At 36.0% G+C, this 27,823-nt stretch overlaps 1 pseudogene; it reads left to right on the top strand.

The window, feature by feature from the left end:
• The first annotated feature begins 420 nt into the window (after positions 1 to 420).
• LOC149203617 (uncharacterized) lies at positions 421 to 25,325 on the top strand (annotated as a pseudogene).
• The last annotated feature ends 2,498 nt before the right edge of the window (positions 25,326 to 27,823 follow it).

The raw sequence follows: 27,823 nt of genomic DNA, 5'->3' as shown, positions 1-27,823 counted from the left end.
TGTTGGACTGGCTGCCTACTTCCTTTGAGTCTCATATTACATGGCTACATTCATACTTTTTAAATAATCATGCACTAGCATGTCACTTTTACTATGTGGTCATGCTAGCTTATGGGTTGCCCAACTCACGTGGCTTGGCTAAGTACTTAATGTTAGAAATTATGAAATCAATCTAAATTCCATCGACCAGTTAAGTGAAAATGGAAAAACCTACTTTCAGGTATTGCACTACTTAAGGACCTCTCCTTAAGTGGAATTTGGACCTTCTGTCTATGTTCATTTGAGGCAAAAGAAGAAGTCAAGCAGCAGAACCAAGATCAAAGATAAATTGAATATCTTGGAAAGTGTCGAGTTTTTCTATGGCTTATCTCTATGCTTCGAACTTCTATGGTTTATCTCTGTGAAAAGCTCGTAAAGAAGATGGCCAAAGGAAAGAACCAGAAGAGATCAGGCAATGGTCAGCGAGTAGCTGGGGGAGCTGAAAAGGAGGCAGCACCAACTAATGTTGCTGATAAGATTGTTAAGAAAGAGATGGCTGTAAAGGAGAACGAACCTAAGGGTTCAGAAGAAGCTCCCGTGTCAAAGGTTGATCAAAATAAGAACAAAAAATAAGGCCGGGAATCAAACAATGAAGATGGTAGTGGAAAAGATAGGTTTTCCAGCAGTGTTTCCGATACAGAGTGTTTGGCTTTCCACCAGCAAAAAAGGAGCTTGTAGAAAAGGTGAAGCCGGGAATAAAGCTCCTTCTTGTATGATTTTGACCTTAGACTCATGTATGGTATCTACAAGGTAGCATCTGCTGGAGGAATGAATTTGGAACCAGATGCTTTCCGGAGTTCTAAAAGGCCATTCCCCGCACAAGTAACTTTTCACTATGTCTTTGCTTTCCTATACATGTCAACACTACATCAGTTTTCTGTTGAGATGAGCTTTTCTAAATGACGAGTGTTTGTGTAGGTGCGGTTTCATATTCAAAGGGATTGCTCGCCACTTTCTGAAGACATATTCAAGAAAGCAATCAAAGATAACTATGATGGGAAGAACAAGTTTCGATTTGAACTCAATACTCAACAGTTATCATCTATCTATTAATTATTTGTAATGAAACTTCTAAACATATTTATTTGATGGCTTCTTTAATTAGGACAATTATTTGTTTTACAGGTGAAAAAACTTACGGAGCTCTTTAATTCTCACCTTGAAATTCCCCGCATTCTTGTGGAGGCTCCCCCTATTGAACCTATAGTTCAAGTTGACCTTTAGCTTTCTAGGGAGCTTCAATTCAGGGAGATGATGAGGGAGGAACTGCGTCGAGAAGAATTGCGCTGAGAGGAATTGGTGAGAGAAGATATGCTACGCTATCAGGAGGAAGCGAGACGTGCAACACGACCGATTATGTTCCTCAGGCTCCTTTAATTGGATATGGTGTTGATCCTGCTATACCTGAGAGGGAGCTATTATGATATGGAGGAGGAAGGGATTATATTCCTCAGGCTCCTCTGTTGGATTTAGAGACGTCTAATTACAATAGTTAAGTTGGACATACATGCATTATGATTATGATATCAAATACTGTCAGCAAGATTACATTTATGTAATGATTAAAATATGCCAAATAATGTGATTAATTAAGTCATGGCATTATACGTATTTAAATAAGGATTTGGATACAAATACATATAGAATAATGTTAAACAATTATAATTGTTAATGGACCGATTATAGTTGATTAAAATAATAGCAGTAATAAATTTGAGCTGAATAAGGAAATCAGAATCTATTCTGATTGATTTCAGTTTTTTCTGGAAAGTCCCCGATTTCAAAATCTGATGAAATCCGAAATTTCAGATTTCTTGACAGACTTGTTTCAGCTAAATTTCGGCTGCCCTAGGATTGGGGTTTTGCACTGCTATAAAGGGGCTGAGTCTCCAAGGCTTGCAATCAACTCAGAAAAATTGTCTGCTCCATTGAAGACTAGATACTCTGTCATTTAGGATAGCCAGAGAAAAGGATTGCAAGTTCTTGGAAGGATTCAAGAGCCAATAACTCAAGTCAAGACCAGGAGCCTTTGAAGATGGAAAGTAAATTCCGCTGTGCATTAATTTTAATTTCTTACAAAGGAGTAGATCTTGGTTAGGGTTTAAAGTAATTAGGAAAACCCACAAAGTAAAACCAACAATTGGTATCGGAGCACCCTTATGTAAGAACTGTCTCTCCCGTCATATTTTTCGATCCTTAAAATTTCTGTTTTTTCCTCAATTCGAGATCTGACCCGGTCTGATGGACCTAAGGGCGAGGTAGTCTCTATTGTTTTTGGAGAAAGTTTGTACTACTCGGCTTTGAGGCTGAGCATGCCGATGATCCGAATTCACAATCGGTTGATCGTCAGGTTTAAATTTCTCTATTTTTTAGTTAATGAACATAAAGTACTATAATAAGTAATTATATGGCGCTGCAATTGTGAGATCTTCCATTAACCTGAATATACAAGAAGTTATAGTCATCGTTAAAAAAAAAAAAAAAAAATCGGCATAAGTTGTTATCTATTTTTCAATCCACTGGAATAGTCTGATAGTTTGACTACGCATTTTTCAATTACTGAAAACAAAACGTTGTATATTTAGGCTAATTATTAGGATTTAGATATTATTTAAAATTGGTATTAACACCAATTAAAGGGTATAATACTGAATTCTAAATTGATCGCAATAAGGCTAATTATGGCATAAAAATTTGTATTAACGTTAATTACTGATATAATACCAAATTCAGATTTTATCACAATAATGCTAATTATGGCATAAAATTTGTATTAACGTTAATTATTGATATAATACTAAATTCGGATTTTATCACAATGATGCTAATCATGGCAACCATAAAATTATTTAGTATTCTCTAAATAAATTATTTAGTATTCTCTAAATAAATTATTGAAGCATTTCTAAAAGGTAATCATTGTAGAAACCGCTAAAGTTTTACTAAAACCTAATAATTATTTTGATGAATATAGTTGACATATTAAATTTAAAAGTGTTATAAGATACTGTGTTCTATATAGGACGAGTAGATTCTATAGGTACGTCCTAGATTAGGTTTTAGACATAATTTTGGAATCTAACTAAAGACGTTTTTTTTTTAGTATACATGTGTTGTTTTCGCATGAGTCAAGCATTGATGTTCGCAAACGAACCGCTCTCTGTAAGACGATTGCAAGGATGACTCATGACAAGTTGAAATAACGTGCTGGCAATGGACGTGGGTGTTAGCTTTCCCAAAGGAGGGTTGGCGCCTGCTAAGTTGTTTGGTGCATAAGGGTAGTGTATAAAAATAAGTTGCAATACACATGGACTAGCGATGTCTAGAAAAGCATCGGGAGCTTGGAACATAAGCAATTCGTATGTGATCCTCCTCCCCCCGTTGACTGGCCTGGTCGTTAGTTCATGGATATGTTAGTCTGACCCAAAGGTAGATTGACATGTTTGTACTTTATTCACTACACCAAAGTGCCTGAAGGTAATGATTGCACCCAAAGGTGTTTCATTACTGAATGGTGTTTTGGCTAAAGTTTTAATGGAGCAAATAGTTTTACACATGCCTTTAGATAGATTTTAGAATTATGATTAAGGATCAAATCGTGACGCATCGTATCTAAATTATTTCCTTGTTCTTCAATTTTTCAGATCCAAACATAATGTCAAGTCTAAGTCAGATTAAGCCCCTCATGGGAAACAATTTCAAACAGTGGGAGGAAAAGCTGAAATTAGTCTTAGGGATCATGCAATTGGACACAGCACTGAGATTTGATCGCCCCAAGACTAATAAAGAGAGTGAGGTAACTCCTCAAGAGAAGGCTGATATTGCTAGATGGGAGCATTCAGATCGCATGTGCATAATGGTGATAAAGCAAACGATCCATGAGACTTTTCGAGGCATCATACCTGATACAGAGACAGGCGCTATTGAATACCTTAAGGCCCTTGAAGAAAAATTCGCAAAGAGTAAAAAGGCTGATGTTAGTACACTCTTTGTGAAGTTGGCAACAATAAAATACAAGGGAAAAGAAGGGGTTAGAGAGCATGTTATTGAGATGACAAGACTGCAACGTGCCTTGAAAGGGCATAATTATGACATCTCTGATGAGGTTCTCATTGAGTTCATTTTTCTGTCTCTCCCGTCTAACTTTAGTCAATTCAAGATGACTTATAATTGTCAAAAAGAGACGTGGACATTACCTGAGTTTGAGGCTCAGTTGGTGCAGGAGGAAGAGAGACAGAAAATGACTAAGGGAGAAAGTGCTCATGTCGTAACATCTAATCCTAAGGGTAAAGGCAAGAAGCGCAAGTTTACTGCCAAGGAAAAGGGACCTACCAAGGTAGCTGCAAACAATGCCGCGCAGAAAAGCAAGAAGGAAGATACTTCTGCGAAAGCAGAAGAAAAGAACTGTTTTTTCTGCAAAGTGCCAGGACATACAAAGAAATTCTGCACCAACTATCATGCATGGTTGGCAAAGAAAGGTATGTCTCTTGCTTTAGTTTGTTCTGAAGTTAATTTAAGTTCTGTATCTAGATATACTTGGTGGATAGATTCAGGTGCAACGACTAACATCAGTATGTCGATGCAGGGTTGCCTAAGCCATCGCAAGCCAAGTGAGGCAGAGCGCTACGTTTACGTAGGAAATGGCAACAAAGTAGAAGTGGAAAGCATAGGAAAATTTAGATTATTATGTAAGACATGATTTTATTTAAGTTTTTATGCTTTAGTGGTTCCATCTTTCAGAAGGAACCTAATTTCTGTATCTTATTTGGACAAAAATGGTTATGTATGTTCATTTGGTAATGGAAATTTCAGTTTGTGTCAAGATTCTAAGCTTCTTGCTTCTGGTATCCTGTCTTCCTATGATAATCTTTATTTTCTAAATATAGACACTTCACATTCAGAGGCACTGCATATAGATAATAGAAAACGTAAATTAACTTGCGAGAAATCTGCAACATTATGGCACAAGCGATTAGGACATATCTCTATGAAAAGGATAGAACGTCTTGTGTCTAATGATATTCTCCAACCTTTAGATTTTACAAACTTAAGTGATTGTGTAAATTGTATAAAGGGAAAACAAACTAATAAACGTAAGTATGATGCAAAAAGGTGTAATGATGTCTTAGAATTGATTCATACGGATATCTGTGGTCCTTTTCCAAAGGCTACAAGAAATGGTGACCGTTACTTTATCACATTCATAGATGATTATTCAAGATATGGTCATATTTACTTAATAAAAGAAAAGGCGGAAGCATTAGACGTGTTCATAAAGTTCAAAACGGAAGTTGAGTTACAACTTAACAAACGTATAAAGTCCATTCGTTCTGATCGTGGTGGTGAATACTACGGTCGTTATGATGGATCAGGAGAACAGCGTCAAGGTCCCTTTGCAAAATACTTAGAGGAATGCGGAATTGTGCCTCAGTATACGTTGCCAGGTTTGCCTGCAATGAATGGTGTTGCTGAGCGACGAAATCGCACCCTTAAAGACATGGTGAGAAGTATGATTGCTCGTACAACTCTACCTGAGAATTTGTGGGGAGAAGCCTTAAAGACTACAGCATACATACTTAATAGAGTGCCTACTAAAGCAGCTAACAAGACCCCTTACGAGTTATGGGTTGGGTGCAAGCCTAGCTTGAATCATTTGAGAGTTTGGGGATGTCCATGTGAAGCTAGGCCTTATAAGCCAAGTGAAAAGAAACTGGATGAAAGAACCGTTAGTTGTTACTTTATAGGCTATTCTGAACGATCTAGGGGGTTCAATTTCTATAATCCAACAGAACATACAGTTTTCGAGTCAGGAAGTGCAAATTTTTTTGAGGATAATGAGTTTGTGGGGGGAGATATGACAAAAGATAGTATTTTTGAAGAAGAAGAGATGAATGCGAATGAGACTATGGACCAAAGTCCTAGTTTTGTTCAAATTCCGATTGCGTTTAGAAATACATCTTTTGACAATGTGCAAACTTCATCATCCCAAACAACTCAGTTAGAAACTCAACATGGAATAGAGAACACAAATGGACCTGAACCCAACCCAAACCCTCACATTGACATGACAAATGTTGATGGCCTAGGGCCTGTGGGAGATTCAGAAGTTGGTAATGATGTTCTTCCTCCTGTTGAAGATCAAGTTGTAAATGAACCTCAAGAAAATCTAGAGCCTGTGCCAATTAGGAGATCTACTAGAGAGAAAAGATCTACACAATCAAAGGATTATGTATATCTTCAAGAACATGAGTTTGACACTGGCATGTTTGAAAATGATCCTGTTAATATCAAACAAGCTGTGGAAAGCTCTAACTCTCAAATGTGGATTAATGCCATGAATGAAGAGATGAAATCTATGTATGACAATGACGTTTGGGATATCGTTCCGTTGCCTAAAGACAAGAAACCCGTTGGTTGCAAATGGATATTTAAAACTAAGCGGAATTCTAAAGGCAATGTTGAAAAATACAAGGCATGTCTTGTTGCGAAAGGTTTCACACAGAAAGAAGGCATTGATTATAAAGAGACTTTCTCTCCAGTTTCATCGAAAGACTCTTTAAGGATTATATTGGCGCTTGTAGCACATTATGATTTAGAACTTCATCAGATGGATGTAAAGACGACGTTTCTCAATGGTGACATTGATGAAACGATCTATATGAAGCAGCCAGAAAACTTTGTATCAGGCGATGCAGGGTCTATGGTTTGCAGACTTAAGAAATCTATCTATGGGCTAAAACAAGCATCTCGACAATGGTATTATAAGTTTCACCAAGTTATTAGCTCATTTGGTTTTGAGTCTAACATAGTAGATGAATGTATATACCTTAAGTTCTGTGGGAGTAAATTTATTTTCTTGGTTTTATATGTAGATGACATATTGCTTGCCAGTAATGATAAGGACATGTTGCATCAAACTAAGATTTTTTATTTAAGAACTTTGAAATGAAAGATTTGGTGATGCATCATTTGTTCTAATGGAAATTTCAGTTTGTGTCAAGATTCTAAGCTTCTTGCTTCTGGTATCCTGTCTTCGATATGATAATCTTTATTTTCTAAATATAGACACTTCACATTCAGAGGCAGCATATAGATAATAGAAAACGTAAATTAACTTGCGAGAAATCTGCAACATTATGCACAAGCGATTAGGACATATCTCTATGAAAAGGATAGAACGTCTTGTGTCTAATGATATTCTCCAACCTTTAGATTTTACAAACTTAAGTGATTGTGTAAATTGTATAAAGGGAAAACAAACTAATAAACGTAAGTATGATGCAAAAAGGTGTAATGATGTCTTAGAATTGATTCATACGGATATCTGTGGTCCTTTTCCAAAGGCTACAAGAAATGGTGACCGTTACTTTATCACATTCATAGATGATTATTCAAGATATGGTCATATTTAATTAATAAAAGAAAAGGCGGAAGCATTAGACGTGTTCATAAAGTTCAAAACGGAAGTTGAGTTACAACTTAACAACCGTATAAAGTCCATTCGTTGACATGATCGTGGTGGTGAATACTACGGTCGTTATGATGGATCAGGAGAACAGCGTCAAGGTCCCTTTGCAAAATACTTAGAGGAATGCGGAATTGTGCCTCAGTATACGTTGCCAGGTTTGCCTGCAATGAATGGTGTTGCTGAGCGACGAAATCGCACCCTTAAAGACATGGTGAGAAGTATGATTGCTCGTACAACTCTACCTCAGAATTTGTGGGGAGAAGCCTTAAAGACTGCAGCATACATACTTAATAGAGTGCCTACTAAAGTAGCTAACAAGACCCCTTACGAGTTATGGGTTGGGTGCAAGCCTAGCTTGAATCATTTGAGAGTTTGGGCTGTCCATGTGAAGCTAGGCCTTATAAGCCAAGCGAAAAGAAACTGGATGAAAGAAAGTTAGTTGTTACTTTATAGGCTATTCTGAACGATTTAGGGGGTTCAAATTCTATAATTAACAGAACATACAGTTTTCGAGTCAGGAAGTGCAAATTTTTTTGAGGATAATGAGTTAAAATGGGCCAAGATATGACAAAAGATAGTATTTTTTAAAGAAGAGACGAATGCGAATGAGACTATGGACCAAAGTCCTAGTTTTGTTCAAATTCCGATTGCGTTTAGAATAATACATCTTTTGACAATGTGCAAACTTCATCATCCCAAACAACTCAGTTAGAAACTCAACATGGAATAGAGAACACAAATGGACCTGAACCCAACCCAAACCCTCACATTGACATGACAAATGTTGATGGCCTAGGGCCTGTGGGAGATTCAGAAGTTGGTAATGATGTTCTTCCTCCTGTTGAAGATCAAGTTGTAAATGAACCTCAAGAAAATCTAGAGCCTGTGCCAATTAGGAGATCTACTAGAGAGAAAAGATCTACACAATCAAAGGATTATGCATATCTTCAAGAACATGATTTTGACATTGGCATGTTTGAAAATGATCCTGTTAATATCAAACAAGTTGTGGAAAGCTCTAACTCTCAAATGTGGATTAATGCCATGAATGAAGAGATGAAATCTATGTATGACAATGACGTTTGGGATATCGTTCCGTTGCCTAAAGACATTTCCTGTTTTTGCAAATGGATATTTAAAACTAAGCGGAATTCTAAAGGCAATGTTGAAAAATACAAGGCACGTCTTGTTGCGAAATTTCACACAGAAAGAAGGCATTGATTATAAAGAGACTTTCTCTCCAGTTTCATCGAAAGACTCTTTAAGGATTATATTGGCGCTTGTAGCACATTATGATTTAGAACTTCATCAGATGGATGTAAAGACGGCGTTTCTCAATGGTGACATTGATGAAACGATCTATATGAAGCAACCAGAAAACTTTGTATCAGGCGATGCAGGGTCTATGGTTTGCAGACTTAAGAAATCTATCTATGGGCTAAAACAAGCATCTCGACAATGGTATTAAAAGTTTCACCAAGTTATTAGCTCATTTTGTTTTGAGTCTAACATAGTAGATGAATGTATATACCTTAAGTTCTGTATTAAGTAAATTTATTTTCTTGGTTTTATATGTAGATGACATATTGCTTGCCAGTAACGATAAGGACATGTTGCATCAAACTAAGAATTTTTTATTTAAGAACTTTGAAATGAAAGATCTTGGTGATGCATCATTTGTTCTAGGGATTGAAATATTTAGAGATAGATCTCAAGGTATTCTGAGGTTATCCCAGAGGAACTATATCGATAAGATTCTAACAAGATTTGGCATGCAAATTTAAAACCAGGAGATACCCCTATATCAAAAGGAGATAAGTTTAGTCTGAAACAATGTCCCCAAACTGACTTAGATAAAAACCTCATGAAAGATATTCCCTATGCCTCAGCCATGGGTAGCATCATGTATGCACAAGTATGCACGCGTCCAGATATTGCGTTCATTACCGGATGCTAGGGAGATATTTGAGTAACCAGGTATGGAACACTGGAAGGCAGCCAAGCGAGTGTTGAGATACCTAAAGAGAACAAGGGACTATATGCTCACGTATCGGAGATCGGAACAGCTCGAGGTCATTGGATATACCGATTCTGATTTTGGAGGATGTGTCGACAGCATGAAGTCAACATCAAGATACATCTTTATGATGTCAGGTGGTGTTGTGTCATGGAAGAGCGCTAAACAGTCATTGGTAGCCTCCTCCACTATGGCAGCTGAATTTGTTGCATGTTTTGAAGCATCTAATCATGGCGTATGGCTGAAGAACTTCGTCACAAGTCTGAAAATTGTGGATTCTATTCAGAAACCACTCAAATTATTATGTGACAACAATTCAGTAGTGTTATACGCAACCAACAACCGAAGTTCGTCAAAGTCGAAGTACATTGACATTAAGTTTTTGGTTGTAAAAGAGAGAGTGCAGAATAATGAATTATGTATAAAACACATAGGTACAGACTCCATGATTGCGGATCCTCTTACTAAAGGATTACCACCCAAGAAGTTTCACCAACATGTTGCTTGTATGGGTGTAATATCTGTTTAGGATAATTAGAAAATGTGGGAGTCTGAATATGTTTTAAGTTCTGTTTTTGATGTTCTATGTAATGCAATTGTAAACAATTTTGATGATATATACAAGTTGCATTCAGTTTCAGTTTCATTATTTCTTTCTTTAAAGTTTAAATTTTTGGCCTCATACAGTAAAGTAAAGGTGACTCAATTAGAAATAGGCACGTCTAATCACACTTGCGTGTAATTTCTAACTATATGTCCAAATCAGATTCATGTCATTTAGTTATGTTGGCAGCGTGATTTATGACAGTTTAGTTGCGAATAAATGTGACAAATGCCGCTTAAGTCCTTTGTTAGCATAATTGATGGACGGAATTGTTTAAGAAATACGATAAGTAAAGACGAAAAAGTTGCATGCAATAAAGTTAAGGATATATAATCAAAAGGTTGCACTTGTCCATGTGGGAGATTGTTGGATTTAGAGACGTCTAATTACAATAATTAAGTTGGACATACGTGCATTATGATTATGATATCAAATACTGTCAGCAAGATTACATTTATGTAATGATTAAAATATGCCAAATAATGTGATTAATTAAGTCATGGCATTATACGTATTTAAATAAGGATTTGGATACAAATACATATAGAATAATGTTAAACAATTATAATTGTTAATGGACCGATTATAGTTGATTAAAATAATAGCAGTAATAAATTTGAGCTGAATAAGGAAATCAGAATCTATTCTGATTGATTTCAGTTTTTTCTGGAAAGTCCCCGATTTCAAAATCTGATGAAATCCGAAATTTCAGATTTCTTGACAGACTTGTTTCAGCTAAATTTCGGCTGCCCTAGGATTGGGGTTTTGCACTGCTATAAAGGGGCTGAGTCTCCAAGGCTTGCAATCAACTCAGAAAAATTGTCTGCTCCATTGAAGACTAGATACTCTATCATTTGGGATAGCCAGAGAAAAGGATTGCAAGTTCTTGGAAGGATTCAAGAGCCAATAACTCAAGTCAAGACCAGGAGACTTTGAAGATGGAAAGTAAATTCCGCTGTGCATTAATTTTAATTTCTTACAAAGGAGTAGATCTTGGTTAGGGTTTAAAGTAATTAGGAAAACCCACAAAGTAAAACCAACAATTGGTATCGGAGCACCCTTATGTAAGAACTGTCTCTCCCGTCATATTTTTCGATCCTTAAAATTTCTGTTTTTTCCTCAATTCGAGATCTGACCCGGTCTGATGGACCTAAGGGCGAGGTAGTCTCTATTGTTTTTGGAGAAAGTTTGTACTACTCGGCTTTGAGGCTGAGCATGCCGATGATCCGAATTCACAATCGGTTGATCGTCAGGTTTAAATTTCTCTATTTTTTAGTTAATGAACATAAAGTACTGTAATAAGTAATTATATGGCGCTGTAATTGTGAGATCTTCCATTAACCTGAATATACAAGAAGTTATAGTCATCGTTAAAAAAAAAAATAAAAAAAAATCGGCATAAGTTGTTATCTATTTTTCAATCCACTGGAATAGTCTGATAGTTTGACTACGCATTTTTCAATTATTGAAAACAAAACGTTGTATATTTAGGCTAATTATTAGGATTTAGATATTATTTAAAATTGGTATTAACACCAATTAAAGGGTATAATACTGAATTCTAAATTGATCGCAATAAGGCTAATTATGGCATAAAAATTTGTATTAACGTTAATTACTGATATAATACCAAATTCGGATTTTATCAAAATAATGCTAATTATGGCATAAAATTTGTATTAACGTTAATTATTGATATAATACTAAATTCGGATTTTATCACAATGATGCTAATCATGGCAACCATAAAATTATTTAGTATTCTCTAAATAAATTATTTAGTATTCTCTAAATAAATTATTGAAGCATTTCTAAAAGGTAATCATTGTAGAAACTGCTAAAGTTTTACTAAAACCTAATAATTATTTTGATGAATATAGTTGACATATTAAATTTAAAAGTGTTATAAGATACTGTGTTCTATATAGGACGAGTAGATTCTATAGGTACGTCCTAGATTAGGTTTTAGACATAATTTTGGAATCTAACTAAAGACGTTTTTTTTTTTAGTATACATGTGTTGTTTTCGCATGAGTCAAGCATTGATGTTCGCAAACGAACCGCTCTCTGTAAGACGATTGCAAGGATGACTCATGACAAGTTGAAATAACGTGCTGGCAATGGACGTGGGTGTTAGCTTTCCCAAAGGAGGGTTGGCGCCTGCTAAGTTGTTTGGTGCATAAGGGTAGTGTATAAAAATAAGTTGCAACACACATGGACTAGCGATATCTAGAAAAGCATCGGGAGCTTGGAACATAAGCGATCCGTATGTGATCCTCCTCCCCCCGTTGACTGGCCTGGTCGTTAGTTCATGGATATGTTAGTCTGACCCAAAGGTAGATTGACATGTTTGTACTTTATTCACTACACCAAAGTGCCTGAAGGTAATGATTGCACCCAAAGGTGTTTCATTACTGAATGGTGTTTTGGCTAAAGTTTTAATGGAGCAAATAGTTTTACACATGCCTTTAGATAGATTTTAGAATTATGATTAAGGATCAAATCGTGACGCATCGTATCTAAATTATTTCCTTGTTCTTCAATTTTTCAGATCCAAACATAATGTCAAGTCTAAGTCAGATTAAGCCCCTCATGGGAAACAATTTCAAATAGTGGGAGGAAAAGCTGAAATTAGTCTTAGGGATCATGCAATTGGACACAACACTGAGATTTGATTGCCCCAAGCCTAATAAAGAGAGTGAGGTAACTCCTCAAGAGAAGGCTGATATTGCTAGATGGGAGCATTCAGATCGCATGTGCATAATGGTGATAAAGCAAACGATCCATGAGACTTTTCGAGGCATCATACCTGATACAGAGACAGGCGCTATTGAATACCTTAAGGCCCTTGAAGAAAAATTCGCAAAGAGTAAAAAGACTGATGTTAGTACACTCTTTGTGAAGTTGGCAACAATAAAATACAAGGGAAAAGAAGGGGTTAGAGAGCATGTTATTGAGATGACAAGACTGCAACGTGCCTTGAAAGGGCATAATTATGACATCTCTGATGAGGTTCTCATTGAGTTCATTTTTCTGTCTCTCCCGTCTAACTTTAGTCAATTCAAGATGACTTATAATTGTCAAAAAGAGACGTGGACATTACCTGAGTTTGAGGCTCAGTTGGTGCAGGAGGAAGAGAGACAGAAAATGACTAAGGGAGAAAGTGCTCATGTCGTAACATCTAATCCTAAGGGTAAAGGCAAGAAGCGCAAGTTTACTGCCAAGGAAAAGGGACCTACCAAGGTAGCTACAAACAATGCCGCGCAGAAAAGCAAGAAGGAAGATACTTCTGCGAAAGCAGAAGAAAAGAACTGTTTTTTCTGCAAAGCGCCAGGACATACAAAGAAATTCTGCACCAACTATCATGCATGGTTGGCAAAGAAAGGTATGTCTCTTGCTTTAGTTTGTTCTGAAGTTAATTTAAGTTCTGTATCTAGATATACTTGGTGGATAGATTCAGGTGCAACGACTAACATCAGTATGTCGATGCAGGGTTGCCTAAGCCATCGCAAGCCAAGTGAGGCAGAGCACTACGTTTACGTAGGAAATGGCAACAAAGTAGAAGTGGAAAGCATAGGAAAATTTAGATTATTATGTAAGACAAGATTTTATTTAAGTTTTTATGCTTTAGTGGTTCCATCTTTCAGAAGGAACCTAATTTCTGTATCTTATTTGGACAAAAATGGTTATGTATGTTCAATTGGTAATGGAAATTTCAGTTTGTGTCAAGATTCTAAGCTTCTTGCTTCTGGTATCCTGTCTTCCTATGATAATCTTTATTTTCTAAATATAGACACTTCACATTCAGAGGCACTGCATATAGATAATAGAAAACGTAAATTAACTTGCGAGAAATCTGCAACATTATGGCACAAGCGATTAGGACATATCTCTATGAAAAGGATAGAACGTCTTGTGTCTAATGATATTCTCCAACCTTTAGATTTTACAAACTTAAGTGATTGTGTAAATTGTATAAAGGGAAAACAAACTAATAAACGTAAGTATGATGCAAAAAGGTGTAATGATGTCTTAGAATTGATTCATACGGATATCTGTGGTCCTTTTCCAAATGCTACAAGAAATGGTGACCGTTACTTTATCACATTCATAGATGATTATTCAAGATATGGTCATATTTACTTAATAAAAGAAAAGGCGGAAGCATTAGACGTGTTCATAAAGTTCAAAACGGAAGTTGAGTTACAACTTAACAAACGTATAAAGTCCATTCGTTCTGATCATGGTGGTGAATACTACGGTCGTTATGATGGATCAGGAGAACAGCGTCAAGGTCCCTTTGCCAAATACTTAGAGGAATGCGGAATTGTGCCACAGTATACGTTGCCAGGTTTGCCTGCAATGAATGGTGTTACTGAGCGACGAAATCGCACCCTTAAAGACATGGTGAGAAGTATGATTGCTCGTACAACTCTACCTGAGAATTTGTGGGGAGAAGCCTTAAAGACTGCAGCATACATACTTAATAGAGTGCCTACTAAAGCAGCTAACAAGACCCCTTACGAGTTATGGGTTGGGTGCAAGCCTAGCTTGAATCATTTGAGAGTTTGGGGATGTCCATGTGAAGCTAGGCCTTATAAGCCAAGCGAAAAGAAACTGGATGAAAGAACCGTTAGTTGTTACTTTATAGGCTATTCTGAACGATCTAGGGGGTTCAAATTCTATAATCCAACAGAACATACAGTTTTCGAGTCAGGAAGTGCAAATTTTTTTGAGGATAATGAGTTTGTGGGGGGAGATATGACAAAAGATAGTATTTTTGAAGAAGAAGAGACGAATGCGAATGAGACTATGGACCAAAGTCCTAGTTTTGTTCAAATTCCGATTGCGTTTAGAAATACATCTTTTGACAATGTGCAAACTTCATCATCCCAAACAACTCAGTTAGAAACTCAACATGGAATAGAGAACACAAATGGACCTGAACCCAACCCAAACCCTCACATTGACATGACAAATGTTGATGGCCTAGGGCCTGTGGGAGATTCAGAAGTTGGTAATGATGTTCTTCCTCCTGTTGAAAATCAAGTTGTAAATGAACCTCAAGAAAATCTAGAGCCTGTGCCAATTAGGAGATCTACTAGAGAGAAAAGATCTACACAATCAAAGGATTATGCATATCTTCAAGAACATGAGTTTGACATTGGCATGTTTGAAAATGATCCTGTTAATATCAAACAAGCTGTGGAAAGCTCTAACTCTCAAATGTGGATTAATGCCATGAATGAAGAGATGAAATCTATGTATGACAATGACGTTTGGGATATCGTTCCGTTGCCTAAAGACAAGAAACCCGTTGGTTGCAAATGGATATTTAAAACTAAGCGGAATTCTAAAGGCAATGTTGAAAAATACAAGGCACGTCTTGTTGCGAAAGGTTTCACACAGAAAGAAGGCATTGATTATAAAGAGACTTTCTCTCCAGTTTCATCGAAAGACTCTTTAAGGATTATATTGGCGCTTGTAGCACATTATGATTTAGAACTTCATCAGATGGATGTAAAGACGGCGTTTCTCAATGGTGACATTGATGAAACGATCTATATGAAGCAGCCAGAAAACTTTGTATCAGGCGATGTAGGGTCTATGGTTTGCAGACTTAAGAAATCTATCTATGGGCTAAAACAAGCATCTCGACAATGGTATTATAAGTTTCACCAAGTTATTAGCTCATTTGGTTTTGAGTCTAACATAGTAGATGAATGTATATACCTTAAGTTCTGTGGGAGTAAATTTATTTTCTTGGTTTTATATGTAGATGACATATTGCTTGCCAGTAACGATAAGGACATGTTGCATCAAACTAAGAATTTTTTATTTAAGAACTTTGAAATGAAAGATCTTGGTGATGCATCATTTGTTCTAGGGATTGAAATATTTAGAGATAGATCTCAAGGTATTCTGAGGTTATCCCAGAGGAACTATATCGATAAGATTCTAACAAGATTTGGCATGCAAAACAGCAAACTAGGAGATACCCCTATATCAAAAGGAGATAAGTTTAGTCTGAAACAATGTCCCCAAACTGACTTAGATAAAAACCTCATGAAAGATATTCCCTATGCCTCAGCCATGGGTAGCATCATGTATGCACAAGTATGCACGCGTCCGGATATTGCGTTCATTACCGGAATGCTAGGGAGATATTTGAGTAACCCAGGTATGGAACACTGGAAGGCAGCCAAGCGAGTGTTGAGATACCTAAAGAGAACAAGGGACTATATGCTCACGTATCGGAGATCGGAACAGCTCGAGGTCATTGGATATACCGATTCTGATTTTGGAGGATGTGTCGACAGCATGAAGTCAACATCAGGATACATCTTTATGATGGCAGGTCGTGCTGTGTCATGGAAGAGCGCTAAACAGTCATTGGTAGCCTCCTCTACTATGGCAGCTGAATTTGTTGCATGTTTTGAAGCATCTAATCATGGCGTATGGCTGAAGAACTTCGTCACAAGTCTGAAAATTGTGGATTCTATTCAGAAACCACTCAAATTATTATGTGACAACAATTCAGCAGTGTTATACGCAACCAACAACCGAAGTTCGTCAAAGTCGAAGTACATTGACATTAAGTTTTTGGTTGTAAAAGAGAGAGTGCAGAATAATGAATTATGTATAAAACACATAGGTACAGACTCCATGATTGCGGATCCTCTTACTAAAGGATTACCACCCAAGAAGTTTCACCAACATGTTGCTTGTATGGGTGTAATATCTGTTTAGGATAATTAGAAAATGTGGGAGTCTGAATATGTTTTAAGTTCTATTTTTGATGTTCTATGTAATGCAATTGTAAACAATTTTGATGATATATACAAGTTGCATTCAGTTTCAGTTTCATTATTTCTTTCTTTAAAGTTTAAATTTTTGGCCTCATACAGTAAAGTAAAGGTGACTCAATTAGAAATAGGCACGTCTAATCACACTTGCGTGTAATTTCTAAACTATATGTCCAAATCAGATTCATGTCATTCAGTTATGTTGGTAGCGTGATTTATGTCAGTTTAGTTGCGAATAAATGTGAGAAATGCCGCTTAAGTCCTTTGTTAGCATAATTGATGGACGGAATTGTTTAAGAAATACGATAAGTAAAGACGGAAAAGTTGCATGCAATAAAGTTAAGGATATATAATCAAAAGGTTGCACTTGTCCATGTGGGAGATTGTTGGATTTAGAGACGTCTAATTACAATAATTAAGTTGGACATACGTGCATTATGATTATGATATCAAATACTGTCAGCAAGATTACATTTATGTAATGATTAAAATATGCCAAATAATGTGATTAATTAAGTCATGGCATTATACGTATTTAAATAAGGATTTGGATACAAATACATATAGAATAATGTTAAACAATTATAATTGTTAATGGACCGATTATAGTTGATTAAAATAATAGCAGTAATAAATTTGAGCTGAATAAGGAAATCAGAATCTATTCTGATTGATTTCAGTTTTTTCTGGAAAGTCCCCGATTTCAAAATCTGATGAAATCCGAAATTTCAGATTTCTTGACAAACTTGTTTCAGCTAAATTTCGGCTGCCCTAGGATTGGGGTTTTGCACTGCTATAAAGGGGCTGAGTCTCCAAGGCTTGCAATCAACTCAGAAAAATTGTCTGCTCCATTGAAGACTAGATACTCTGTCATTTAGGATAGCCAGAGAAAAGGATTGCAAGTTCTTGGAAGGATTCAAGAGCCAATAACTCAAGTCAAGACCAGGAGACTTTGAAGATGGAAAGTAAATTCCGCTGTGCATTAATTTTAATTTCTTACAAAGGAGTAGATCTTGGTTAGGGTTTAAAGTAATTAGGAAAACCCACAAAGTAAAACCAACAATTGGTATCGGAGCACCCTTATGTAAGAACTGTCTCTCCCGTCATATTTTTCGATCCTTAAAATTTCTGTTTTTTCCTCAATTCGAGATCTGACCCGGTCTGATGGACCTAAGGGCGAGGTAGTCTCTATTGTTTTTGGAGACAGTTTGTACTACTCGGCTTTGAGGCTGAGCATGCCGATGATCCGAATTCACAATCGGTTGATCGTCAGGTTTAAATTTCTGTATTTTTTAGTTAATGAACATAAAGTACTGTAATAAGTAATTATATGGCGCTATAATTGTGAGATCTTCCATTAACCTGAATATACAAGAAGTTATAGTCATCGTTTAAAAAAAAATAAAAAAAATCGGCATAAGTTGTTATCTATTTTTCAATCCACTGGAATAGTCTGATAGTTTGACTACGCATTTTTCAATTACTGAAAACAAAACGTTGTATATTTAGGCTAATTATTAGGATTTAGATATTATTTAAAATTGGTATTAACACCAATTAAAGGGTATAATACTGAATTCTAAATTGATCGCAATAATGCTAATTATGGCATAAAAATTTGTATTAACGTTAATTACTGATATAATACCAAATTCGGATTTTATCACAATAATGCTAATTATGGCATAAAATTTGTATTAACGTTAATTATTGATATAATACTAAATTCGGATTTTATCACAATGATGCTAATCATGGCAACCATAAAATTATTTAGTATTCTCTAAATAAATTATTGAAGCATTTCTAAAAGGTAATCATTGTAGAAACTGCTAAAGTTTTACTAAAACCTAATAATTATTTTGATGAATATAGTTGACATATTAAATTTAAAAGTGTTATAAGATACTGTGTTCTATATAGGACGAGTAGATTCTATAGGTACGTCCTAGATTAGGTTTTAGACATAATTTTGGAATCTAACTAAAGACGTTTTTTTTTTTAGTATACATGTGTTGTTTTCGCATGAGTCAAGCATTGATGTTCGCAAACGAACCGCTCTCTGTAAGACGATTGCAAGGATGACTCATGACAAGTTGAAATAACGTGCTGGCAATGGACGTGGGTGTTAGCTTTCCCAAAAGAGGGTTGGCGCCTGCTAAGTTGTTTGGTGCATAAGGGTAGTGTATAAAAATAAGTTGCAACACACATGGACTAGCGATGTCTAGAAAAGCATCGGGAGCTTGGAACATAAGCGATCCGTATGTGATCCTCCTCCCCCGTTGACTGGCCTGGTCGTTAGTTCATGGATATGTTAGTCTGACCCAAAGGTAGATTGACATGTTTGTACTTTATTCACTACACCAAAGTGCCTGAAGGTAATGATTGCACCCAAAGGTGTTTCATTACTGAATGGTGTTTTGGCTAAAGTTTTAATGGAGCAAATAGTTTTACACATGCCTTTAGATAGATTTTAGAATTATGATTAAGGATCAAATCGTGACGCATCGTATCTAAATTATTTCCTTGTTCTTCAATTTTTCAGATCCAAACATAATGTCAAGTCTAAGTCAGATTAAGCCCCTCATGGGAAACAATTTCAAACAGTGGGAGGAAAAGCTGAAATTAGTCTTAGGGATCATGCAATTGGACACAGCACTGAGATTTGATCGCCCCAAGCCTAATAAAGAGAGTGAGGTAACTCCTCAAGAGAAGGCTGATATTGCTAGATGGGAGCATTCAGATCGCATGTGCATAATGGTGATAAAGCAAACGATCCATGAGACTTTTCGAGGCATCATACCTGATACAGAGACAGGCGCTATTGAATACCTTAAGGCCCTTGAAGAAAAATTCGCAAAGAGTAAAAAGACTGATGTTAGTACACTCTTTGTGAAGTTGGCAATAATAAAATACAAGGGAAAAGAAGGGGTTAGAGAGCATGTTATTGAGATGACAAGGCTGCAACGTGCCTTGAAAGGGCATAATTATGACATCTCTGATGAGCTTCTCATTGAGTTCATTTTTCTGTCTCTCCCGTCTAACTTTAGTCAATTCAAGATGACTTATAATTGTCAAAAAGAGACGTGGACATTACCTGAGTTTGAGGCTCAGTTGGTGCAGGAGGAAGAGAGACAGAAAATGACTAAGGGAGAAAGTGCTCATGTCGTAACATCTAATCCTAAGGGTAAAGGCAAGAAGCGCAAGTTTACTGCCAAGGAAAAGGGACCTACCAAGGTAGCTGCAAACAATGCCGCGCAGAAAAGCAAGAAGGAAGATACTTCTGCGAAAGCAGAAGAAAAGAACTGTTTTTTCTGCAAAGCGCCAGGACATACAAAGAAATTCTGCACCAACTATCATGCATGGTTGGCAAAGAAAGGTATGTCTCTTGCTTTAGTTTGTTCTGAAGTTAATTTAAGTTCTGTATCTAGATATACTTGGTGGATAGATTCAGGTGCAACGACTAACATCAGTATGTCGATGCAGGGTTGCCTAAGCCATCGCAAGCCAAGTGAGGCAGAGCACTACGTTTACGTAGGAAATGGCAACAAAGTAGAAGTGGAAAGCATAGGAAAATTTAGATTATTATGTAAGACAAGATTTTATTTAAGTTTTTATGCTTTTGGTGGTTCCATATTTCAGAAGGAACCTAATTTCTGTATCTTATTTGGACAAAAATGGTTATGTATGTTCATTTGGTAATGGAAATTTCAGTTTGTGTCAAGATTCTAAGCTTCTTGCTTCTGGTATCCTGTCTTCCTATGATAATCTTTATTTTCTAAATGTAGACACTTCACATTCAGAGGCACTGCATATAGATAATAGAAAACGTAAATTAACTTGCGAGAAATCTGCAACATTATGGCACAAGCGATTAGGACATATCTCTATGAAAAGGATAGAACGTCTTGTGTCTAATGATATTCTCCAACCTTTAGATTTTACAAACTTAAGTGATTGTGTAAATTGTATAAAGGGAAAACAAACTAATAAACGTAAGTATGATGCAAAAAGGTGTAATGATGTCTTAGAATTGATTCATACGGATATCTGTGGTCCTTTTCCAAAGGCTACAAGAAATGGTGACCGTTACTTTATCACATTCATAGATGATTATTCAAGATATGGTCATATTTACTTAATAAAAGAAAAGGCGGAAGCATTAGACGTGTTCATAAAGTTCAAAACGGAAGTTGAGTTACAACTTAACAAACGTATAAAGTCCATTCGTTCTGATCGTGGTGGTGAATACTACGGTCGTTATGATGGATCAGGAGAACAGCGTCAAGGTCCCTTTGCAAAATACTTAGAGGAATGCGGAATTGTGCCTCAGTATACGTTGCCAGGTTTGCCTGCAATGAATGGTGTTGCTGAGCGACGAAATCGCACCCTTAAAGACATGGTGAGAAGTATGATTGCTCATACAACTCTACCTGAGAATTTGTGGGGAGAAGCCTTAAAGACTGCAGCATACATACTTAATAGAGTGCCTACTAAAGCAGCTAACAAGACCCCTTACGAGTTATGGGTTGGGTGCAAGCCTAGCTTGAATCATTTGAGAGTTTGGGGATGTCCATGTGAAGCTAGGCCTTATAAGCCAAGCGAAAAGAAACTGGATGAAAGAACCGTTAGTTGTTACTTTATAGGCTATTCTGAACGATCTAGGGGGTTCAAATTCTATAATCCAACAGAACATACAGTTTTCGAGTCAGGAAGTGCAAATTTTTTTGAGGATAATGAGTTTGTGGGGGGAGATATGACAAAAGATAGTATTTTTGAAGAAGAAGAGACGAATGCGAATGAGACTATGGACCAAAGTCCTAGTTTTGTTCAAATTCCGATTGCGTTTAGAAATACATCTTTTGACAATTTGCAAACTTCATCATCCCAAACAACTCAGTTAGAAACTCAACATGGAATAGAGAACACAAATGGACCTGAACCCAACCCAAACCCTCACATTGACATGACAAATGTTGATGGCCTAGGGCCTGTGGGAGATTCAGAAGTTGGTAATGATGTTCTTCCTCCTGTTGAAGATCAAGTTGTAAATGAACCTAAAGAAAATCTAGAGCCTGTGCCAATTAGGAGATCTACTAGAGAGAAAAGGTCTACACAATCAAAGGATTATGCATATCTTCAAGAACATGAGTTTGACATTGGCATGTTTGAAAATGATCCTGTTAATATCAAACAAGCTGTGGAAAGCTCTAACTCTCAAATGTGGATTAATGCCATGAATGAAGAGATGAAATCTATGTATGACAATGACGTTTGGGATATCGTTCCGTTGCCTAAAGACAAGAAACCCGTTGGTTGCAAATGGATATTTAAAACTAAGCGGAATTCTAAAGGCAATGTTGAAAAATACAAGGCACGTCTTGTTGCGAAAGGTTTCACACAGAAAGAAGGCATTGATTATAAAGAGAATTTCTCTCCAATTTCATCGAAAGACTCTTTAAGGATTATATTGGCGCTTGTAGCACATTATGATTTAGAACTTCATCAGATGGATGTAAAGACGGCGTTTCTCAATGGTGACATTGATGAAACGATCTATCTGAAGCAGCCAGAAAACTTTGTATCAGGCGATGCAGGGTCTATGGTTTGCAGACTTAAGAAATCTATCTATGGGCTAAAACAAGCATCTCGACAATGGTATTATAAGTTTCACCAAGTTATTAGCTCATTTGGTTTTGAGTCTAACATAGTAGATGAATGTATATACCTTAAGTTCTGTGGGAGTAAATTTATTTTCTTGGTTTTATATGTAGATGACATATTGCTTGCCAGTAACGATAAGGACATGTTGCATCAAACTAAGAATTTTTTATTTAAGAACTTTGAAATGAAAGATCTTGGTGATGCATCATTTGTTCTAGGGATTGAAATATTTAGAGATAGATCTCAAGGTATTCTGAGGTTATCCCAGAGGAACTATATCGATAAGATTCTAACAAGATTTGGCATGCAAAACAGCAAACCAGGAGATACCCCTATATCAAAAGGAGATAAGTTTAGTCTGAAACAATGTCCCCAAACTGACTTAGATAAAAACCTCATGAAAGATATTCCCTATGCCTCAACCATGGGTAGCATCATGTATGCACAAGTATGCACGCGTCCGGATATTGCGTTCATTACCGGAATGCTAGGGAGATATTTGAGTAACCCAGGTATGGAACACTGGAAGGCAGCCAAGCGAGTGTTGAGATACCTAAAGAGAACAAGGGACTATATGCTCACGTATCGGAGATCGGAACAACTCGAGGTCATTGGATATACCGATTCTGATTTTGGAGGATGTGTCGACAGCATGAAGTCAACATCAGGATACATCTTTATGATGGCAGGTGGTGCTGTGTCATGGAAGAGCGCTAAACAGTCATTGGTAGCCTCCTCCACTATGGCAGCTGAATTTGTTGCATGTTTTGAAGCATCTAATCATGGCGTATGGCTGAAGAACTTCGTCACAAGTCTGAAAATTGTGGATTCTATTTAGAAACCACTCAAATTATTATGTGACAACAATTCAGCAGTGTTATACGCAACCAACAACCGAAGTTCGTCAAAGTCGAAGTACATTGACATTAAGTTTTTGGTTGTAAAAGAGAGAGTGCAGAATAATGAATTATGTATAAAACACATAGGTACAGACTCCATGATTGCGGATCCTCTTACTAAAGGATTACCACCCAAGAAGTTTCACCAACATGTTGCTTGTATGGGTGTAATATCTGTTTAGGATAATTAGAAAATGTGGGAGTCTGAATATGTTTTAAGTTCTGTTTTTGATGTTCTATGTAATGCAATTGTAAACAATTTTGATGATATATACAAGTTGCATTCAGTTTCAGTTTCATTATTTCTTTCTTTAAAGTTTAAATTTTTGGCCTCATACAGTAAAGTAAAGGTGACTCAATTAGAAATAGGCACGTCTAATCACACTTGCGTGTAATTTCTAAACTATATGTCCAAATCAGATTCATGTCATTTAGTTATGTTGGCAGCGTGATTTATGTCAGTTTAGTTGCGAATAAATGTGACAAATGCCGCTTAAGTCCTTTGTTAGCATAATTGATGGACGGAATTGTTTAAGAAATACGATAAGTAAAGACGGAAAAGTTGCATGCAATAAAGTTAAGGATATATAATCAAAAGTTTGCACTTGTCCATGTGGGAGATTGTTGGATTTAGAGACGTCTAATTACAATAATTAAGTTGGACATATGTGCATTATGATTATGATATCAAATACTGTCAGCAAGATTACATTTATGTAATGATTAAAATATGCCAAATAATGTGATTAATTAAGTCATGGCATTATACGTATTTAAATAAGGATTTGGATACAAATACATATAGAATAATGTTAAACAATTATAATTGTTAATGGATCGATTATAGTTGATTAAAATAATAGCAGTAATAAATTTGAGCTGAATAAGGAAATCAGAATCTATTCTGATTGATTTCAGTTTTTTCTGGAAAGTTCCCGATTTCAAAATCTGATGAAATCCGAAATTTCAGATTTCTTGACAGACTTGTTTCAGCTAAATTTCGGCTGCCCTAGGATTGGGGTTTTGCACTGCTATAAAGGGGCTGAGTCTCCAAGGCTTGCAATCAACTCAGAAAAATTGTCTGCTCCATTGAAGACTAGATACTCTGTCATTTAGGATAGCCAGAGAAAAGGATTGCAAGTTCTTGGAAGGATTCAAGAGCCAATAACTCAAGTCAAGACCAGGAGCCTTTGAAGATGGAAAGTAAGTTCCGCTGTGCATTAATTTTAATTTCTTACAAAGGAGTAGATCTTGGTTAGGGTTTAAAGTAATTAGGAAAACCCACAAAGTAAAATCAACATCCTCTTCAAGCTCAAGATCCATATGTGAGTCTACGAGCTCAAGATCCATATGGTAGTCTATTACCAAAGCAACCTGAGTTAGATTATCAGAGCTAGGTTGATCCAAGAATTGGATCTTTAAATCGTCAAAAGTTGCAGCCTGAGTTAGATTATCAAAGCCGGGTTGATCCAAGCATTGGATCTTTAAATTGTCAAAGGCTGTAATCTGAGTTAGATTATCAGAGCCGGGTTGATCCAAGAATTGGATCTTTAAATCGTCAAAGGTTGCAACCTAAGCTAGATTATAACAACCAGGTTGATCCAAGCATTGGATCTTTAAATCGTCAAAGGTTGGTGGCAGATATCGAAAGCTGATAGGTGATGTGCCAACTGAAAGCTACTATGCGGACCCTCTCCTGCAAAGGGATTTACGTCGACCTGGTTTAGGGGCCGCTGTTCCTCAGGCTCCTTTAACTGGATATGGTGTTGATATTGCTATAGCTGAGAGGGAGCTATTACGATATGGATTTATTAAGACTGATTTATAAGATCAAGATCCTACTACAACTGAGAGGGAGTTGTTACGATATGGATTTATTTTGACTGATTTAAAAGCTGCTGAATTTTGAATCATAGGTTTATTACTAGAATTTCATTCCATAGTTTTAGTTATGAATCAATCTTAATATAACTAATCTAATTGGTAGGGTACTAGCCTATTTGAGATTATTGCGTAATTTTGTTTTGAACCCCATTATGGTTTTCAGTTTGGAAACTACATATTTGACATGGTGGATACAATTATAGGATTCGCTTAATTTAGAATTGTATTATCATAGATGTATTGTTTACACAAGTGGAATTCCCCCATCTTAAATTATACCCGTCATCATTTGATGGAATCGACCAATATTGATCTTAAATTATATCCATCAAATGATGATGGGATAAACAAATATTCATATGATTCCGTAACTTATTCTTTCGTTAGGGCATCTTGCAAAGTTTTTATTTCATGTATATAAAGAGTACCCTTATATTTTATAGAATAGAATGCATGTTATGAACCATTTTATGAGCGAGTCTTTGTTGATTATATATGACATATGGCTAAGAAGATATATAAATCTCTCTTTTTATTCCAAGACAAGTTCACAAGGCATCTAATTAGTGCCTTTTAATTTTTGTGCTATTAGATGTTTCACATATTGAGTTTTAACAAATGATAAAAAATGGTCTTTCACTTCCATTTTTTTGTTTTTTAATTTTCCTTAAAATTCATAAATCATGTTAACATTCTTTCTTTAATTCTCTAACACACTTTCCAATTCGCTTTGCTTTGTATGTGGTATATCCATCACAACTCAATTTTTCTCACATATGAACCAATGAATTTTAATATCTTCATCACCCTCAGAGAGGGGTAGATGTTGGTGCAACATTTATTTGAGGGGGGTTTCTTTACTTTATTGTAGTAGGTGGAGCTAGTCATATAGGATATTCAATGGTTTCCTAGTGTTTGATCAACTTTAGTTGATATTACTAGAAGGTTCATTTCATCGATCTAAAATTTTTGATCTTTATAGTTGTTGAAAAAATGCAGCAAGAAATTCTCAATTTCATTTTGCCTTGATTAAATTGAGAAAATTTGAATTTCCACATTAGGAGGCAACTTGGATGCAATTAACTTGTGTGACATGGTTCTTGTCACTTAGTTAGCAAATTAAATTTGATTTAGAGGAGTTGGAATTCAGTTAAGCATGTGTGATTGTTAATTTGTAGCAATCAATGTCTGTTATTTCAAGTTGTTTTCAGTGAAACTAGTTCTAACTATTGAAGGAAGTAGTGGAAGGTCAATTGTGTAGTGGGACTTCAGTCAAGCTTAGTGATCATCCAATTAACTGATCAATCAACCCAAAATAGGTAGTGCATGCAGAGAATTTGAGTTCCCCAGCTATGGTGGATATTCCACGGTAGTGTAACATTAGTTGCAGACTAGTATTGAGTGTAAAAGTATTGTATGCAGTCATATGATCAACCTTGGGAATTATGTAATCAATTTCAGAGAAATTCTAAAATAATAGGGCCCTAATTTCTCAACGAAGTGCATGTGTGTTATTTCTCATTGCATGTTTGTGATTGGTGTTCTAAATTGTGAATTGACTTCCCTAGAGTAGTAGAGTAGGTTTGTGTCTTATTATTTTGATTAAAATTTCATAAGAAGTTGCGAATCTACATCATAATTTCTATAATAGAATGTAAAATGTCTTGTTTGTGGTTGCATCACTTCCAACCACAAACAAGACATTTTTATTGGGTATCCTCCTCAAATAGTAAATCATACAAAGGGTATAGTTCTAATATCTTTTATGTGGAGTAGTTTGTTATTATCTCCTTCATTACTTAAGATATTTCACTTTTTTATGGGGTATTCCAAGGAACAAAATATCTCTCACATTTACATGGTTTTCTAGTTGATGCCACTATGAAGATCATCAAGAACATACTTGTAAATGTTCCCAAAAGAATTCTTGAACATGAGGAATTATTGGAAATAGACAACTTGTTATATAAGGATTTGGATGATTACGTATCATACGTCCTAACTCTGAACCTCTATTATTTCAACATTCTCTACCAATCAAAGGGTGACAATGCCTACCTATACCAACTTTATATCTTCATTCAACTCAAGAACTGTCAAGGATTCTACCCATGTGACATCTATATAATCATCAAACCAATTTAGCACTTCAATGGCGCTGTTGAGGGATTTTTTCTTTGGGATTGATGATTGTTTGCAACATCATGCATCACTATTATTTTCTTTTGTCTTTTGTCCCTTCCAACATTTTTAATATTAATCGTTTTCTTCTATGATTACATTCTTTTATTTTTTTCTTCATCTAGTGCATTCTCTCACTCTCTTGTAGTTGACTTCCTCATTTTGCTGAGCATAATGACTCTTTAATATGTATCAACTAAGGTTACTCCATTTTAGGCATTCTCACAAATTGTCACCCTCGCCACAAAACAAAAATTACTT

This window comes from Pinus tabuliformis, chromosome 2_1 (assembly GCF_031772625.1).
Source record: "Pinus tabuliformis cultivar Carrire ecotype Pingquan chromosome 2_1, CPIR1, whole genome shotgun sequence".
Classification (NCBI taxonomy): Eukaryota; Viridiplantae; Streptophyta; class Pinopsida; order Pinales; family Pinaceae; genus Pinus; species Pinus tabuliformis.
The sequence above is the reverse complement of the archived record's forward strand: the minus strand, read 5'-3'. Positions and strand labels throughout refer to the sequence as shown.